A 21,245-nucleotide genomic window follows, 5' to 3' on the forward strand; every position below is an offset into this window, starting at 1 on the left:
ATAATTAAAGCCGATCGGCTAGTAATTTTTCTTTCACGTTTGCCTTCTTTTTATATTATTATCATATTTTTTTCTATTCTTTCCAATTTAATTTCTTTTACGCCATATTCTCTACACCTAAGTCCTATATACATATACATATACATTATAACTAGATATAAATTTGTTATTATTTCCTCTTTCTTTATCTAATTACTTTGTATTAAGTTTATGCACATCCAGAAAGTCATGAAGTCCAAACCCGTAAATTTTGAATTATTAAATAATAATTAGTAGATAATAATGGAACATTAAACCTTTTGTGTTTGTCCTGAGTAGAGCCTGAGGCAGTCCGATGATCGAATAGAGATACGCTTGATTAGGGTTATGCTGTCGATTAAACGGCATACTAAAGGTAGGGAGGGTAGAGAAGGGGTCAAAGTCATCTGAGTTCCCCGAGAGCGGCGGAATATAGCCTGACTATTTGTCGGTAGTCGGTTAGCCAGTTAGTTAAAATTCCCATTCTTTTCTTTTTTTTGATTTCTTTTATAGAGTTCCTTTTGAACATTAAATCAAGTGTACCTAAAACATCTTTGCGAATGTGTTCGTATGGCAAATAGGAGAGTAGGAAAGATCCCACGACATTCCGGCGAGCTAGTTAGAGCATAGCTAGAGGTACACGTTCCGAAATCCTGCTATACTATTGGTGTCTGACCGTCAAAAAATGTAGGTACAACCTCCATCCGTACATACAATCTCACACCTCTAAGAATAAGAATTTCTTGCACATTACATAGATTGGCGCCCAACGTGGGGCCCGAGTACTAGTTACTACTGGTTAAAACCCCCAAAAACTTAGCTCGTTGCAATTTTAAATTCCACATTAAAATTAATAAGTCCAGTCCAACTACCGTAACGGAGGATATTGATGGAATTTTGGGTTTAAGATTCTGAGTTTCGGAATACCTAACCAAATAGAATCCGCCAGGTAGCATGGGATGGAAGCTGATTTTTTTTAAGGGTACCAGAATTAATTTGCGAATATACGACAGCTATTCACAAAGGCGGATAGGTCGGCCCAAATTATAATAGGATAACCCCAAAAGAGTTTATGAAGGAAGAGTATCGATGGCTTTCGGAAGTCTAATTTTCTAGATATGGATTTGGAAATTAGCCATTGCCAGAATACTGACCACATAAACATACAATAGACCAATTTAGATTTCATTGAGGTTATATTCCGGCGGCAAGAGAAAGCGTATACCGGACGGAGTCAGGCTCGAAAAGGACAAATATTGGGTATTTAGGAAAATTTTGTAAAATTTATTGAAGTTTTGGTCCTATAATTAGGGATTTCCACATTTAGTGATCAGAACTCGTATTATTGGGTTACCTTAACATGTCACCAGTACAACGTACCCCGGGGGGCAAGGCGTCGGGTGACAGGGACGTCCAGATCTGTGGTATATGTCAAGAAGCCATAAGAAGAAATCAACTAATATGTACTGCGTCTTGTGGTCACCGGTATCATGATACTTGCATGAAAGAATTCCTGAAAAATAACAGAAATTGCCCCGTATGTAGGGCGGAGGTGAATCCGGAGGAACTTTCGTTTGATGAGAACACTCTAGCAGCCGAATTACCACCCGACATGGGTTCGGGTATAGTGCCGTTAGAAGGAGGCTCCAATCCAGAGTCAAACGCTTCAGAGATAGGACCTCAAAAGTCAAGAGGGGCTAGGCCTAAACTGGGACGGGGAACTACATCGCGCAGAGGGATGCATACTAGGTTGCAGTCTCAACAGTTTCGGGATAACTCTTTGGGCAGTATCAGCCATAGGTCGGCCGAAGGAGATATGCCGGAAAGAACCATTGAGGTAATGCAAGCCTTGATAAAAGGTCAACAGAAAGACATGATGGTGGAGCTAGGTTCATTCGTGAAGACTTTGATCGAGGAAAATCTACGCGAACAATTAGGTAGGATGACAATAGCTTCAGATAGCACGCCTGTGCAAGCGACAAGGCAAAATCATGAGCCTAATATATCAGGAAACTCGTTGTCTTCAGAAAACGGAAGGGAAAGGGGATTACCACATCCAAATGCCGCTAACAGGGCGATAGCTCCTGGGAAGGCCGCTAATATCTTAGCCAGCTGGCGACTAAAGTTTGACGGATCCAAAGACGCTATGCACGTCGACGAATTCCTGTACAGGGTTCGTTCACTTACATCCTCCACTTTAAATAACGATTACGAATTACTCTGTGACAATATGCATCTGCTTTTCTCGGCTAAAGCCAGCGATTGGTTTTGGAACTTCCATAGAAAGAACCCACAGTTTTCTTGGCAAACTTTTTCTGCCTCGTTTAGACAACGATTCGATGATGCTAAAGATGATTTCGATTTGTGGGAGTTGATTAGAAAACGCCGTCAGAGAGAGGGTGAATCGTTTGACGATTATCAGACGGCCGTCGAAGAATTAGTGTCCAGGCTCTCACACGAGGTTAGCGAAAATAAGTTAGTAGACATTTTAAAACGTAACGCAAAAACAGCCCTCAGATATGAACTCTTGCATCTCAAAATCAGCGATCGAACTGGCCTGAGAGAAGAAGTTCGCAAGCATGAAAACTTCTGTAAAGACAACCATAACCCTTTTCCAAGAGGTAAATTCGGCAAACCGAATGTAGCAGAAATACTTACGGACAATGAAGATATAGAGGAAGAAGACGTTTCGCAGATTTATCGTAAGAAACTAGTATGCTGGAACTGCGACCAGGAAGGGCATCGTTTTGAGGATTGTTTAGGAGAAAGGCGAATTTTCTGCTATGGTTGTGGTGCTAAGGATATTTATAAGCCTCGATGCGTCAAATGTAACCCAGCGAAAAACTTGAAACGGGATGTACCGACCGGAGCCCAGTCAGTACATCCGACCAAGAACAGCAACTAAACGAAAGTAAACCAACTACCTTAAAAGGGCTTTCCGAAGGGGTAGTTGACGTAAAACCGGATATGATACTACACCAAATTTGTACAGGTATAGATGTAGCGACTCAAACGATGGAGAGCAAAGAGTTAGATTCAGAAAATGTGAATACGGGGTCTAAATTGATAGTTAAGCCCAAACGATCGACGGTCCGGAGACGAGCGTTCTGGAAAAAGGTCCAATCTGTTCGAAAACGTTTAGTCTCAGCAGTTATCCTGAGTTCAGATAACCGATTGTACACGGAGATAATGATCGAAGGGCAAACTTATAAGGCTTTGCTAGATTCAGGAGCAACCATTAGTTGTTTGGGTGGGAGAGCAGCAACCTTTTTAGAACATCACCCAAAATCTCAGAAGTGTTCGGGAACCGTACGCACTGCCAGCAACGAAGCTTGTACCGTAGTGTCCAAATTGGTGGTTCCGATAGAATTCCGTAAAACAGTTAAGGAAGTAGAGTTCTTTATCATCCCAGCTTTAAAACAAGATGTTTATTTAGGAGTTGACTTTTGGAAAGATTTCGGTCTTCTATCCCAATTATTGACCCGAGAAGGAACTGTGAGCTGTTTGGAGAATAGAGACGACACGGTTATGAAGGAAACGCCTAAAATGCACTCTCTAAATGAAGAACAAAGGAACCAATTAGAGGCGGTAATAAGAACCTTCCCGTCATATGAATGCGACGGACTAGGTCGTACACACCTAATACAACATTCTATGGTAATCAATGCCGAAGTACCCGTCAAACAACGACATTGGCCCATATCACCCGCGAAAGAGAAAGTGATGTTCGAAGAAGTAGAGAAGATGATTAAGCTGGGCGTGATAGAACCTTCAAATAGTCCATGGAGTAGCAATTGCGTCCTAGTAAAGAAAGGGAACAAGAATAGGTTATGCCTCGATTCTCGAGAGATCAACAAATATACCCGAAAAGATGCATACCCCCTTCCCCATATAGATGGGATACTCAGTCGATTGCCACCTGCCAAATACATAACGGGACTCGATATGAAGCATGCTTATTGGCAAATTCCTCTAGAGGAGTCTTCACGCCAATATACCGCGTTTACCATACCTAACCGTCCGCTGTATCAATACAAAGTTATGCCTTTTGGTCTAACCAATGCCTCACAAACCCTCTGTCGTTTAATGGATAAGGTAATACCTGCTAACTTACGTACGAGAGTGTTTGTTTACCTCGATGACTTACTAATTTTATCCGATGATTTCGAATCCCATTTAATGTTACTGAGAGAAGTTGCAGTACATTTACGAAAGGCTAATCTTACGATAAACATTGCCAAATCGCACTTTTGCATGCGTGAGATTAAGTATCTGGGGTTCATCATCGGATACGGACAGGTAAAAACGGATCCGAGTAAAATTGAAGCTATTAAAGAATTTCCCATTCCCAAGACAGTGAAACAATTGCGACGATTCCTTGGTCTTGCAGGGTGGTACCGTCGTTTCGTCGACAATTATGCAACGGTAAGTTGCGCCCTCACTGAACTATTAAAGAAACCGAAAGCGTATGCGTGGAACCCTTTGGCCAATCAGGCATTTGAAAAACTTAAACAGTGCTTGACGTCAGCTCCCATTTTGTCTACGCCGGATTTCTCAAAACCCTTTTTGCTGTTATGTGATGCTAGTACTGTAGGAATTGGTTGTGTGTTAGCTCAGAAAAACGAAGAAGGAGAAGAATTACCCGTAGCATTCATGTCCGAGAAGCTATCTAAAGCTCAAAAAAACTACTCAGTTACGGAATTAGAATGTTTAGCGGTGATAAAGGGAATTAAGAAGTTTCGTGCTTATGTGGAAGGTCAAGCATTCGAGGTGATAACCGATCATGCCTCATTACAATGGCTTATGCGTCAGAAGGAGTTGTCTGGTAGATTAGCTCGATGGGCCATAAAACTACAGGGATTCTCTTTTGAAATAACGCACCGGAAGGGTTCACTAAACGTGGTAGCGGACGCCCTATCGCGTAAAGATGAAGTTACTGTTTCTGAAATGGAAGAGCAGGGTCCGATAGTTGATCTATCTGCCGCAGAATTTAAATCACCCGAATATATGACCTTAATTGACAATATTCGCGCTAAGCAAGATAAATTACCAGATTTGAAGATTCTCAATGATTATGTCTACAAAAGAACCGAACCTGATCAGGGAAATAAGGGTGTAGATAATCTATCTTGGAAATTGTGGATTCCTAGAGAACTCACCCAAGGTGTAATCTCGCGGGCCCATGATCCGCCGAATGCCGCTCATAGTGGAGTAGGGAAAACCATCGAAAAGATTAAAAGATATTTGTTTTGGCCAAAAATGAACAAGCAAATACGTGAGTATGTAACTCATTGTGAAGTGTGTCGTCACACCAAACACCCGAACACCGTGTTGAAACCACCCATGGGAAAACCAATGGTGTCTGATCGTCCGTTTCAAAAACTTTATATGGATTTGCTGGGTCCATATCCCCGATCCAAGAAAGGGCATATTGGTTTACTTATTATCGTAGATCACTTCACAAAATTTCATTTCCTATGCCCCCTTAGGGTGTTTACTTCCAATCGGGTGTGCGAATACCTTGAAAATTATTTGTTCTGTACATTTGGAGTCCCCGAGGTGATATTAACAGATAACGGATCTCAATTCGTTTCTGGAGCCTTTCAGGCTTTTCTAACCCGCTTTGGAATACAACATGTTCGGACGGCGATATATTCACCACAGGCGAATGCCAGTGAGAGACTCAATAGATCGGTGTTAGCAGCTATAAGAGCTTACATAAGCCAGGATCATTCCACTTGGGATACCAAATTACCGGAAATCAGTGCTGCTCTCAGATCCAACATTCACCAGAGCACAGGGTACTCGCCCTATTTCCTAACCTTTGGACAAAATATGATTCTGAATGGCAAAGACTATGAGTTGCTTCGCCGCTTAAAACTCTTATCGGAGGATAGCCGCATTAGTTATCCGGAAGCACTACAAATCATTCGCGAATCGGCAAAGAAAAAGGTGAAAGAGTCACATGAACAAAATGCTAGGAGATATAATCTACGCTGTCGAAAAGTTGAGTTTAAGGTTGGAGAGCCAGTACTTGCCCGCAATTTCTGCCAAAGCAATGCTATTAAAAAGTTCAATGCAAAGTTAGCGCCGGTTTTTAATTCAGCCGTGGTATCTAGACGAGTTGGCTCATCCTATTATCAACTGAAAAACGAACAGGGTAAAAACATAGGAATATTTCACCTCAAAGACATACAAGTTCAACCCTAGGCAACTGTCCTTTTTCTGTTTAGGCCCCGCCAGTTAAAACTAGCGCTTCCTCAACTGTGGTGTAGTGGCCAGTTGTGACTCTAAAACTCCAGCGAACAGTTTGGGAAGTATTGCCCTCGCGTTCAACATTAACTCTTCTTTTTTAAAACAAGATAAGAGATTGATTATAAGAGAGAAGTATTTAAAGCTTTCACTGAAGAGCTTAAGATCTAATTGAGAGAAGCAGCGTGGTTCTGTGGGAGTTATGTTTTAAAGCTTCACTAGAAATCGTACGATTTCTCCGTTAGTCGTGGAAGCTATGTGTAAGCTTTGCTTAGCATCGTACGATTTCTCCGTTAGTCGTGGAAGCTATGTGTAAGCTTGGCTTAGCATCGTATGATTTCCCCGTTGGTTGTGGAAGGTAAAGTTCCGATCGCAAGGGCTAATGCTAGTGATAAAACTTCTAGATGGATCATTGCTTTAGTGAAGCTGTACGAACTCGGAGGTATTTTTCTATGCCAATATATATATATATCCAGTGAATTTGAAAACGTTGTGCAATCAAACACGTGCCAATTAAATTGAAGTTCTGGTGGATTGTATTATTCGGTTTGGTTTAAAGAAGACAAGAGGTATTTGAATCGTACAATAGTGAAACAGTTTTAACAGTCTTGTATCCTAGGACTGGAAATCTTACTACGTTCGACATCGGGAAAGAGAAAAAAAGTACCAATTGACCCCTCCAATAACGAAGCCGTCAAAGTCCATCGATTTCTTAATAGTTCTGGGAAAGACCTCGGATTTCCCAGGGACCAGCATCTACATAAACCAACGATAACTACAACCAAATAAACTAGCAAAAGCCGCCCGAAGATATACTAGAGTGAAACTTGAAGTTATGTGGACGCATACTTAAACTAATGTACTTCTTGGAGTAAGACGACAAGAATGGTCTTCTTGCGAATTCGGAGAAACTAATATGCCGCCCTCGTCACCCTTCTCGCTTACGAGTTAAGCGCGCGGCTAAAGCTTTCGCACGTAGTATCTTCGTTGTGTATGTAGTGATTTCCAAACTGGGGAAATAAAAACCTTATTCTGCTGCGATCCACACTGCCGTTTAACAGTCGTCGTATCAAAATGTACCAAAGTATCAATTTTGAGTCTCTTTATGAGATTTTCCATTTTCTTTGTTTTATTAAAGATTAAATTCCGTACTAGCTATTCATCTTAGTTCTGTATTGTATAGACGTTAAGAGAAAAACAAACAATGTATATAATGACCCATAATTGAAATCAGCGCAAGTGAAAGCCACATAGTTTTAAGATCAGCCGTTAAGTTGCAAATCGTCGTCGAACTGGTATGGAAATGATAAAATCGGTGTTTCATCCGAATTAGAAGTGAAGACATGTATATTCATAATTTTTCTCCTTTCCTCAGAATATGTTTCCACGTCGCCCCTTGAGCTCAACGGACACGCCGGATATTTCGTATAAAGTATGAGTGAGTTACGAGCTTCCTTAAACGGAGATCTCGGGTATTTTCAAAGTATATATATGCGTCTTGTAAAACTTCTATTGCGGTATGTTGAACAACCATATACATACGTGCGATAATTAAAGCCGATCGGCTAGTAATTTTTCTTTCACGTTTGCCTTCTTTTTATATTATTATCATATTTTTTTCTATTCTTTCTAATTTAATTTCTTTTACGCCATATTCTCTACACCTAAGTCCTATATACATATACATATACATTTATAACTAGATATAAATTGTTATTATTTCGTCTTTCTTTATTTAATTACGTTGTATTAAGTTTATGCATATCCAGAAAGTCATGAAGTCCAAACCCGTAAATTTTGAATTATTAAATAATAATTAGTAGATAATAATGGAACATTAAACCTTTTGTGTTTGTCCTGAGTAGAGCCTGAGGCAGTCCGATGATCAAATAGAGATACGCTTGATTAGGGTTATGCTGTCGATTAAACGGCATACTAAAGGTAGGGAGGGTAGAGAAGGGGTCAAAGTCATCTGAGTTCCCCGAGAGCGGCGGAATATAGCCTGACTATTTGTCGGTAGTCGGTTAGCCAGTTAGTTAAAATTCCCATTCTTTTCTTTTTTTTGATTTCTTTTATAGAGTTCCTTTTGAACATTAAATCAAGTGTACCTAAAACATCTTTGCGAATGTGTTCGTATGGCAAATAGGAGAGTAGGAAAGATCCCACGACATTCCGGCGAGCTAGTTAGAGCATAGCTAGAGGTACACGTTCCGAAATCCTGCTATACTATTGGTGTCTGACCGTCAAAAAAATGTAGGTACAACCTCCATCCGTACATACAATCTCACACCTCTAAGAATAAGAATTTCTTGCACATTACACGTTCAAGGATTTCCCGCTGGTTGACTTGCATGATGCATCGAATACTACCCGAAGCTTTGTGGTGGTGCTCTCAGGTTTGAGTACACAATGATGTGGAATGAAGTAGTGCCTTTTGGGAACTTTTGATGCTGGGACAATCTTTATATGTCCTAGTCGTTCATACTCTTCCATGAAGTCCACATAACTCTTCCAAGTTTCTGTTGAGCTTCGCCGCTCCAGCGCTAGGAATCTTTTTGTTGCGGTTTCCAAAGACTCCCCCAGGGCTGAAGGGTGTTCGGAAAATGGGAGCTTTACAATAAAACGGCCGTCTGAAGCTGTCTGAAGATTTTCTATAAAATGAGCTTCACACCGTGCTTCCACTGGAGTTCGTGGTTTGTCTTCCGTCTCTAGATTGTCCAGAGTCCAGAATCTTTCCATGAGCTCGTTTACTCCCGTGGCACAAATGGGTGAGGAATTGTGGGCAGATTTGACTTTTCCTGCCACAATCCATCCCAGTTTCGTGTTTTGTAGCAACGGGCCTCCTGTCCTTAGCTGCTGTTGATCTGGTAGCAGCAGCGAGTAGTAATGCTCGGCTCCGATTAGCATGTCGATTTTGCCTGGCTTATGGAAGTTTGGATCTGCCAGTGAAATCTTGCTTGGTATGTTTAAGCTATCTGAATCGAGTGCCTGAGCTGGTTGATCAGCTATTATCTGTGGTAATACGAAAGCTTCAATTCTTTGCGTAAAACCATTGTGAAGGGATTTCATGAGCACATTTACTCGTGCTCTGCTGGTCTTTGATTGACCTCCAATTCCTTCGATCCGTAATGTTGTGTCTTTTAGTTTGAGTGACAACATTGATGCCATTCGTTCACAGATCAAGTTTATCTGTGATCCTGAATCTAGCAGTGCTCTGAAATTAGCAACCTGCCCGTTGTTGGCTTCTACTGCAACCTTTGCTGTGGCCAGAAGATTGTAACTATTGTTACTTGCTGCACCAACCGTCGGACCTCTTGATTCTGTAGCTGCGCCTGATGCTGTTTCCAAATGTAGCATCGTGTTGTGCTTCTTGTCACACTTGAAGCAGTTTCGACCAGGGCATGCGTTTGTTTTGTGATTTGTTCTAAAACAATTAACGCACATTTTTTGTTTTTGTACCCAATTTAGTCGTTCTGATGGAGATTTGGAGCGAAATTCTTCGCATCCGTAGAGCCAATGGCTTGCTTTTTTGCAGAATGTGCATAAGGGTGCTCGCGTTCTCCCTGTGTTTGCTGATGCACATGTCGTGCCTTTTGGCTCTCTCCTTGATGCTGGTGGCTTCTTACTGGTTCCTAGAACCCGAATTCTTTGCTCCAAGAACTGAAGCATTGTATCCAGCGCCTGAATGTTCTTTGAGCTTCCCAATGATTGCTCATATAAGGCCTTATTTGTTACATCCAGTTTGTTTCTGATAATGGCAATCAATATTGGATCCCATGTAGATGTATTGATGCCCAATCCCTTTAGTGATGCAAGGGATTCTATGGTTGTTATATACAATTCTTTTAATGACTTTGGATCGTCATTAATTGTTTGGTGATTGAGGAAGCGGTTCAGTACCGTGTTCGAAACATCTCTGGGATTGTTGTATGCGTCAACTAGTATTTCCCAAGCGGCTTCATAATTTTCTTCCTTTAGATCGATATGTCGAATCAATCTTTCTGCCTCGCCGGTAACGGTGGTTTTAAGATACCACATCTTTTTCACCGTAGGCATGTTGGTCTCATGCACCATGCATGAGAACAGATCGAAGAACTCGGTCCATTTTAATAGATCCCCATCAAACTTTGGGATGCTGATGCGTGGAAGATGCACGTTATCCGTGTTTGGTGTGGCTGATTTTGCCAATGCTCTTTGGACCTTACTTTCCAGTGTTAGGTAGGATTCCATGTCATACCCTCCTTCCACTGGGTCCTCATATTCCTCATGAATTGTGAAGTGGACTTCCTGTGCTTGAGTCCATAGTGATTTTATCAAATCATTTGATGTGCGTCCATCCGCCTCTGAAAGTTGTTCCAGATTGCGTTTAACGGACTCTACTATGGCCTTTTGTCGGCGACATAGTGAAAGCAGTTTGCTGTAATCCTTTGAGGGCTGCTGGATCAGACCGCTTTCTTTGGGATCTACTGAAGGATTCTCATGCTTTTCTTTAAAGACGATTTGACGTTCCCCACGAGCACTAGTAGTCTGTGATAGCTTATCCAGGCATTCGGTAAAGATCGTAATGTGTTGCTTACAGGTTGTACGTAAGTCTTCACGGAATTTTACGTATTCATCTGTTTTGTCTGTATCGCGAAGTTTGGAGTCGTTTTTGTTGAAGCGATTCCACGCATTTTCGAGTGCTGATATTTTGGCTTGAAAATAAGAGGCCGTTTGCTTTCGTTCTTGGGAATCTTTTTTAAAGTTCCGAATGCACCTCGATATTTCCTCACCAATCTCTTGTTGCACATCCATTGCCATTGTAGAGGCATCTTCTGCCTCCATATGTGTATCCATTCTATCTGTTTGTACTTATTACTTTTTGACCCGTCGGGAGTGTTTTATTTGCTTTGCAGCTGGATACGCTCCGAATCGCAACCGTTGTTGGTCAGAAAGGTAATAGTACAGGTGATGTGTTGGATGGAGGGATTTGTGCTGTTTCAAATTTATGGAACGCACGGAACAACAAAAATTGATTACCTTGGTGGTAATCGAATTCTATAGCTGTTTTTCTGTTGGCTGATAACCTGAATATGTCAGATTTGCCAAAGTGATACTTATTGGTAGGAGATGCTACCGTAAGTGTATGGCCTGATGACAAATTTTTATTGAAGATGTCCTGTTGACTGCTTCAATCTGATGTCCAGATCGAATCCTTTCACTGTAGCTTGTTATACAGTTTGAAAGGATGACCAAGGTCGGGGGTCACCAAATGTTAATGTGTGTATGTGTGTGTGTAGGAAGCTGGGTTGCATACGGTACATAAACCGTCTACAGTTTGGTCGTCGCAACTAGAACTTGAACCAGTTGGACTGCGGAGAGGGTATCCTACGGTGCGCAAGTGAGGATCTGAAGACACAGCGACAGCCTCTGATGATTGCGATGGAAGATGAGTGACAGGCAGCTATGGTACTGTTTCTGATACTGACTTTATTGAACAAATGCATCTCCTTATATAGCTAACAGTGGAATTCTTATTCTATGGGAAGGACCGCACAGGCTCCTTGTGAGTGTATTTTTAGATTGGGTACACTTACTCTGTGCGTGGGTTATATTTCAGTGTATTTACTTAGGTACTTGGCAGTAATAAGGTAGATAGTTTATTGCTTGATCCCTTTTGGTGGGTTCGAGTTTACAAGTGCTATTGTCTATTCTTAGTTGCTAATGTATTTTTCGTGTCGTCATATTCAGTTACATGAAATGACATGAACAATTTTATTTATGAGTATTTGTGTATGAGATTGAACTGTATATTCCTAATATATTCATTAAATACTTGTCTGTGTCTGAACAGTCATTATCTATGACTCTGCGTTTTTAGTTTTCTCGAATGTGCAATATTGTGGATGCAACAGATTTTCGTCCTTTGTGTGGGCGGAAGGGGGTGGGGCGAAATTTTGAGATATACGTTTTATAGTGAGATCTAACAGGAGTACGGACACTAAATTTGGTTACTCTAGCCTTAATACTCTCTGAGATTAGTGAATATCCCCAGATTTGCATCCTTTGCGGGGGCGGAAGGGGGTGTGGCGAAATTTTGAAATAAACTCGTCTCGGTCTGATATATTAGGAGTGTGGATACCAAATTTGGTTGCTCTAGCTTTTATAGTCTCTGAGATCTAGGCGCTAATGTTTTACTCTAAGCAAAGCCGCCTATGCTACGTGTGTGTTAGAGAGAGACAGGGCGAGAAAAAATGAAATTGTTTTCTTTGTAGTATGCTCATATTAAAACAAAGGAAAGTAAAGTATTCATTATTTCGAATACCCACTGTACCGACGGTACTTAAAGAATACACACTGTAACACTTTGTTTCAGTGTTTACGTAACAATAAAGTCCCAGACATTCTGGGTGATCGTATTACGATTCACTCAAGAATGCCTCGAGCGACCCAAGTGCAGCGTCAGCATGTTCCCATGACTTGACGGCACTAATATACATGCATACACACATATATCTTCCCTCGCGCTCTCGCTGCCAACAGCGCTGAGCATATACATATTAACATATAAGAGATAAGAACACATAGTTCTGCCGCTCCGCTGCCGGCGTCACTGGCAGCGCAGCTCCGCGGCTTTTGGCTTACAAAAGCCCAAACCACAATTGTAAAATACAGAAGAGAAATCACAATAAAACAGATCGGAGGGTTGAGCCCCAACGATCCAACAAAAAGGATTTGAACATTTCATTTTACATGGCGACCGTGACAGGACTCGATATGTCCTACGCGATGGATCAATCTAAGGATTGAGAAAAAAAAAAAGAGAGAAATTTTTTCAAAAAAAGTGTTAAAATTTTGAAAGACAAAGAATGGCCGAAAAAAAAAAATATAATACTATGTGATTTTGTTTTAAAAAATCGGACCAAGTCAAAAGAAAATTGGAAAAACTATTGAAACAGTGTTGTCCCCAGTGCCAGTGCCAAGAAAAAAAAAAAAAAAACCCAGCAGAAAGCCAAACCAGCCGTTTCGCCAGACCCATGCACGACTGCCGACGATATTACGCACAAACCCATGTTGCTTTATAATTTATACCCTTAAATTTGGCGGCTACAATGCGGCCAGGAATATATAATACCCAAGGAGATTTAACAGCCCGCGCTACAAAGAGCGTACACGCAATATAAAAACCTGTGCGAAGACCAGCACCGGCCCCACCAGACCCAGCAAGTACCAATAATATAAGTGCGAGTGGCATTGGACCGCCCCTTGCACCGTCGATGGACCAACAGGCCAATAATATAAGTGCGAGTGGCATAGGACCGCCCCTTGCACCGTCGATGGACCAACAGATTCTGCTCCTACCGAGCAAAGGGATGCACTCAGCCTACAAGAGGCTTTAAAAGTGTACCCAAACGATGGACCTCGCCCACTCACAATAGCTGAGTACCGGGCACGACAAAAAAAGAGACACCAACCCCCCCCCCACCAACAAAGGATCAACTTCGCACTGGTGCGAAGTAACGCAATTGAGCTGCAGAAATGCCATGCCTCATATTGCCAATAATTATAATTTTCTATCTCGAGTTGAAGCACCCTCAAAGTGCAACTTGAAAATACTAACCTCTGTTAGGCTATTACTAAAACCATGTGATCGATATTGAATTATATAATGAAAAACCTGTAAATCGATCACATGTCCCTTAAAATTTTTTTCTTCCTTCATTTTGATCAAATATATATATAAAAAAAAAATTATATTGATGAAATTTTAAAGAGAAAAAAAAAAGGAAGAGTATATAGATATGTGTGTCCATGAGAAAAAAAAAAATTTTTTAGTAATTTTTTTTATTATTGAAAAGAATAAATGAATAGCAAATAATTAAAAAAAAAAAAAATTTAGATAGAGTTTAAAAACGAACATAGAGGACTTGGCAATGACAAAGGAGGAATATCAGACCAAAGTATATCAATGAAAAAAAAAAAAACAAAAAAAAAGAATACATAAAAAAAAAATACACTAAAACAAAAAAAAAAAGGAAGACTAACCTAAATGTGACCTAGTAGATAATGTATCAGGACAACTGCAAAAACTCTGAAAAAAAATCGTAAAAAAAAAAAATATAAAAACTTCAAAATGCATTGGTGTGTGTGTCCCGTTCGTGTAATCGCCGACGCGCCAGGTCCCTACCTCAGCCCCGTGCCACACGGAACCGCCTCCTCTCCGTCCCCGACCCAGCCATCAGTGGGTAGACGGGCATCGGTAGCACCAGCTCCGGGTCAGGCCAAGGCCGACTTCCAACACGGCCAATGGCCAATGTACAATACGGTCCATCAGTCCATCAGATGGTAAAGCACAAGTAAAGCCCCCTCGTCGCCCTCCGCCCTAAGGGGCTTGCGCGCTGAGAACGGCCGGCGGTGGCACTGCGGTACGGTCCGAGTCTGGCTGGACAGGATAGGCACAACCGTCTCGGACCGGACCATAATGGATGAGGTGCGTCCACAAAAATAACCATAGAGATGTTTAAGGCAAATTCTAAATGAACAAAAGTATAAACCAAAAACAATTGTAACGAGAAACAAACGAATTCAAAAATATGAGCAATATGAGCAACAACCCCTATAAAGGCAAAGAGCAAAAAATATCCAGTCCCACATGATGCGGACAGCGCTAGACGATTTATTGCATTTATTATAGACGTTTTATTAAAAACTTCGCCGACTATTCCCGGCACATAACTAGATTATGTAAAAAGAATGTCCCCTTTGAGTGGTCAACTGAATGTCAAAATGCATTCCAATATTTAAAAGATAAACTTATGGAACCCACTCTGATACAGTACTCAGATTTTCAGAAAGAATTTTGCATAATCACCGATGCTAGTAAACAAGCATGTGGAGCGGTTTTAACTCAAAACCATAACGGACTCCAACTCCCATTAGCATATGCATCACGTTCATTCACAAAAGGTGAAAGTAACAAAAGTACTACAGAACAGGAATTAGCAGCAATTCATTGGGCAATTACCCATTTTCGACCATATATCTATGGTAAACACTTTACAGTAAAAACGGATCACAGACCACTAACATACCTATTTTCAATGGTCAATCCTAGCTCAAAACTCACACGCATGCGGCTCGAATTAGAAGAATACGACTTTACAGTCGAGTATCTAAAGGGTAAAGATAATCATGTAGCAGATGCGTTATCAAGAATAACCATCACAGACCTGAAAAACATACAAAAAACAAATAAAGTCCTGAAAGTCACTACCAGGCAACAGAGTAGACAGAAATCCTGCGCAGGAAAAGAAAAAATAGAATTGCCTAGGCAATCTCTAACAAAAGCTTCAAAGCCCAATGTATATGAAGTCATCAACAATGACGAAGTACGTAAAGTAGTGACCTTGCATGTAAATAATAATTTATGTTTTTTCAAACATGGAAAAAAAATTACTGCAAGATATGATGTTAGCGATTTGTATACTAATGGAATCCTTGACTTAGGTCAGTTTTTCCAAAGGCTTGAAACGCAAGCCGGTAAACAAAAAATCAGCCAACTCAAAGTGGCACCGTGGGAAAATATCTTTGAATACATTTCAATAGATAATTTTAAAAATATGGGCAATAAAATATTACGAACAATAAGAGTAGCGCTACTCAACCCGGTGACCCTAATTAAAAATGAAAAAGAAAAAGAAGCAATACTGTCTACATTACATGATGATCCCATACAAGGAGGACATACAGGCATAACAAAAACCTTGGCCAAGGTCAAAAGACATTATTTTTGGAAAGGTATGACTAAAGAAATAACCAATTACATACGAAAATGTCCAAAATGCCAAAAAGCTAAAATAACCAAGCACACAATAACTCCATTGACTATTACAGAAACACCATACATGGCTTTTGATAGGGTAATAGTGGATACGATCGGTCCACTTCCTAAATCAGAACAAGGAAATGAATATGCAGTCACCTTAATATGTGACCTGACAAAATACCTTGTTGCCATACCTATTAGAAACAAAAGTGCAAATACAGTAGCTAAAGCTATTTTTGAAAATTGTATTCTAAAGTACGGTCCAATGAAGACGTTCATTACGGACATGGGAACAGAATATAAAAATTCAATAATTGAAGACTTATGTAAAAATCTAAACATCAAAAACATAACTTCTACTGCACATCATCACCAGACTGTAGGAACCGTGGAGCGAAGCCACAGAACATTTAACGAGTTCATACGCTCATACATCTCAGCTGACAAATCAGATTGGGATGTATGGCTGCAATACTTCGTATATTGTTTTAATACAACCCCCTCTATGGCACATGATTATTGTCCATATGAGCTAGTTTTCGGTAAGACTTCAAACTTACCAGTTCAATTTAATACTATAGATAGAATAGCACCTCTATATAACATAGATGATTACTCTAAAGAGAGTAAATATAGATTAGAAATAGCATATAAACGAGCAAGGATTATGCTCGAGGAGCATAAAATTAAAAATAAACAGCTCTATGACTTAAAGTTAAAAGATTTAAATTTAGCTGTAGGAGATAAAGTTTTATTGAAAAATGAAACAGGACATAAGCTAGATTTTAAATATATAGGACCATATAGAGTAGAAAGTATCGGAGAAAGAGATAACGTCATAATCTCCGATAATAAAAACAAAACTCAGAAAGTACATAAGGATAGGTTAAAGATTTGCAATTATTAATAATTTTTTAGTATGGCCATACATAAATATAAACCATAAAAATATACTATTCCGCATTTATATTCAAATAACTTTTAAATTTTATCAATATTAATTAAAATTCAATATTCTAATAATTGACTAAAAAAGAAAAAAATATATATATAAATTGTCTTTTTAAGAATACATAACTCGTATACATATATAGTAAAAGCTAAAAATAAAATAACTTCATTATATTACGTTATTTTTCAAAAGGAGGGAGATGTAGTATGCTCATATTAAAGTAAAGTAAAGTATTCATTATTTCGAATACCAACAGCGCTGAGCATATACATATTAACATATAAGAGATAAGAACACATAGTTCTGCCGCTCCGCTGCCGGCGTCACTGGCAGCGCAGCTCCGCGGCTTTTGGCTTACAAAAGCCCAAACCACAATTGTAAAATACAGAAGAGAAATCACAATAAAACAGATCGGAGGGTTGAGCCCCAACGATCCAACAAAAAGGATTTGAACATTTCATTTTACATGGCGACCGTGACAGGACTCGATATGTCCTACGCGATGGATCAATCTAAGGATTGAGAAAAAAAAAAAGAGAGAAATTTTTTCAAAAAAAGTGTTAAAATTTTGAAAGACAAAGAATGGCCGAAAAAAAAAAAATATAATACTATGTGATTTTGTTTTAAAAAATCGGACCAAGTCAAAAGAAAATTGGAAAAACTATTGAAACAGTGTTGTCCCCAGTGCCAGTGCCAAGAAAAAAAAAAAAAAAAACCCAGCAGAAAGCCAAACCAGCCGTTTCGCCAGACCCATGCACGACTGCCGACGATATTACGCACAAACCCATGTTGCTTTATAATTTATACCCTTAAATTTGGCGGCTACAATGCGGCCAGGAATATATAATACCCAAGGAGATTTAACAGCCCGCGCTACAAAGAGCGTACACGCAATATAAAAACCTGTGCGAAGACCAGCACCGGCCCCACCAGACCCAGCAAGTACCAATAATATAAGTGCGAGTGGCATTGGACCGCCCCTTGCACCGTCGATGGACCAACAGGCCAATAATATAAGTGCGAGTGGCATAGGACCGCCCCTTGCACCGTCGATGGACCAACAGATTCTGCTCCTACCGAGCAAAGGGATGCACTCAGCCTACAAGAGGCTTTAAAAGTGTACCCAAACGATGGACCTCGCCCACTCACAATAGCTGAGTACCGGGCACGACAAAAAAAGGGAGACACCAACCAACCCCCACCAACAAAGGATCAACTTCGCACTGGTGCGAAGTAACGCAATTGAGCTGCAGAAATGCCATGCCTCATATTGCCAATAATTATAATTTTCTATCTCGAGTTGAAGCACCCTCAAAGTGCAACTTGAAAATACTAACCTCTGTTAGGCTATTACTAAAACCATGTGATCGATATTGAATTATATAATGAAAAACCTGTAAATCGATCACATGTCCCTTAACATTTTTTTCTTCCTTCATTTTGATCAAATATATATATAAAAAAAAATTTATATTGATGAAATTTTAAAGAGAAAAAAAAAAAGGAAGGGTATATAGATATGTGTGTCCATGAGAAAAAAAAAAATTTTTTAGTAATTTTTTTTATTATTGAAAAGAATAAATGAATAGCAAATAATTAAAAAAAAAAAAATTTAGATAGAGTTTAAAAACGAACATAGAGGACTTGGCAATGACAAAGGAGGAATATCAGACCAAAGTATATCAATGAAAAAAAAAAAAAACAAAAAAAAAGAATACATAAAAAAAAAAATACACTAAAAAAAAAAAAAAAGGAAGACTAACCTAAATGTGACCTAGTAGATAATGTATCAGGACAACTGCAAAAACTCTGAAAAAAAATCGTAAAAAAAAACGAGGGGGAACGTTGTGAGTTGCTGCGGACACCGCAACTCTAAGGTTATACCCGATACTAAGTCAGTATGGCTCTCCTCCGGCAGACGCCGCTAATATTTAACGACACGACAAAGAGTGCGTGCGAGAGAGACAGAAAATCAGTCTGAGCGTGACGTCGGGCGCTGCGTAGCCAATGCAAATTGATTTGTTCCTTTTGGCTAAAAAAATGGTCTGATCTGATCCAGATTCAGCAATCTAATAGATATGGTCATTATCTATGATTCTGCGTTTTTAGTTTTCTCAAATCTGCAATATTGTGGATGCAACAGATTTTCGTCCTTTGTGTGGGCGGATGGGGGTGGGGCGAAATTCTGAGATATACGTTTTATAGTGACATTTTAAAGGAGTGTGTGTACCAAATTTGGTTACTCTAGCCTTAATAGTCTCTGAGATTTGTGGTTGCCTCAGATTTTCGTCCTTTGCGGGGGCGGAAGGGGGTGTGGCGAAATTTGGACACGCTCTGGTTTGCTCTGGCTTTTATAGGTTCTGAGATCCTTGAACTCATATTTTGCAATTGGCAAAACCGACCATGAAACCTGTGTGTTAGAGTGAGACAGAGCGAGAAAGAGTGAAATTGTTTTCGTGATTCTGGCTGTAATAATTATACGATCTGGTTCAGATTTTGCACTCTAGAAGATATAGTCATCTTGTACGATTCTGCGTTTTTAGTTTTCTCGTATCGTCGAAATTGTGGATGCCACAGATTTTCGCCCTTTGTGGGGGCGGAAGTGGGCGGGGCAAAGTTTTGAAATATTTTTGGAGCAGTGACATATCACAGAAGTCTGGATCCAAAACATCGTTGCTCTAGCTCTTATAGTCTTTGAGCATTAGGCGCTGAAGGGGACGGACAGACGGACAGACGGACAGACGGACGGACGGACAGACAGACAGGGCTCAATCGACTCGGCTATTGATGCTGATCAAGAATATATATACTTTATAGGGTCGGAAACGATTCCTTCTGGACGTTACACACATCCACTTTTACCACAAATCTAATATACCCCAATACTCATTTTGAGTATCGGGTATAAAAATATAAAAACTTCAAAATGCATTGGTGTGTGTGTCCCGTTCGTGTAATCGCCGACGCGCCAGGTCCCTACCTCAGCCCCGTGCCACACGGAACCGCCTCCTCTCCGTCCCCGACCCAGCCATCAGTGGGTAGACGGGCATCGGTAGCACCAGCTCCGGGTCAGGCCAAGGCCGACTTCCAACACGGCCAATGGCCAATGTACAATACGGTCCATCAGTCCATCAGATGGTAAAGCACAAGTAAAGCCCCCTCGTCGCCCTCCGCCCTAAGGGGCTTGCGCGCTGAGAACGGCCGGCGGTGGCACTGCGGTACGGTCCGAGTCTGGCTGGACAGGATAGGCACAACCGTCTCGGACCGGACCATAATGGATGAGGTGCGTCCACAAAAATAACCATAGAGATGTTTAAGGCAAATTCTAAATGAACAAAAGTATAAACCAAAAACAATTGTAACGAGAAACAAACGAATTCAAAAATATGAGCAATATGAGCAACAACCCCTATAAAGGCAAAGAGCAAAAAATATCCAGTCCCACATGATGCGGACAGCGCTAGACGATTTATTGCATTTATTATAGACGTTTTATTAAAAACTTCGCCGACTATTCCCGGCACATAACTAGATTATGTAAAAAGAATGTCCCCTTTGAGTGGTCAACTGAATGTCAAAATGCATTCCAATATTTAAAAGATAAACTTATGGAACCCACTCTGTTACAGTACCCAGATTTTCAGAAAGAATTTTGCATAATCACCGATGCTAGTAAACAAGCATGTGGAGCGGTTTTAACTCAAAACCATAACGGACTCCAACTCCCATTAGCATATGCATCACGTTCATTCACAAAAGGTGAAAGTAACAAAAGTACTACAGAACAGGAATTAGCAGCAATTCATTGGGCAATTACCCATTTTCGACCATATATCTATGGTAAACACTTTACAGTAAAAACGGATCACAGACCACTAACATACCTATTTTCAATGGTCAATCCTAGCTCAAAACTCACACGCATGCGGCTCGAATTAGAAGAATACGACTTTACAGTCGAGTATCTAAAGGGTAAAGATAATCATGTAGCAGATGCGTTATCAAGAATAACCATCACAGACCTGAAAAACATACAAAAAACAAATAAAGTCCTGAAAGTCACTACCAGGCAACAGAGTAGACAGAAATCCTGCGCAGGAAAAGAAAAAATAGAATTGCCTAGGCAATCTCTAACAAAAGCTTCAAAGCCCAACGTATATGAAGTCATCAACAATGACGAAGTACGTAAAGTAGTGACCTTGCATGTAAATAATAATT

This window comes from Drosophila persimilis, unplaced genomic scaffold (assembly GCF_003286085.1).
Source record: "Drosophila persimilis strain 14011-0111.01,24,50 unplaced genomic scaffold, DperRS2 tig00000777-arrow-arrow-pilon, whole genome shotgun sequence".
Lineage (NCBI taxonomy): Eukaryota > Metazoa > Arthropoda > Insecta > Diptera > Drosophilidae > Drosophila > Drosophila persimilis.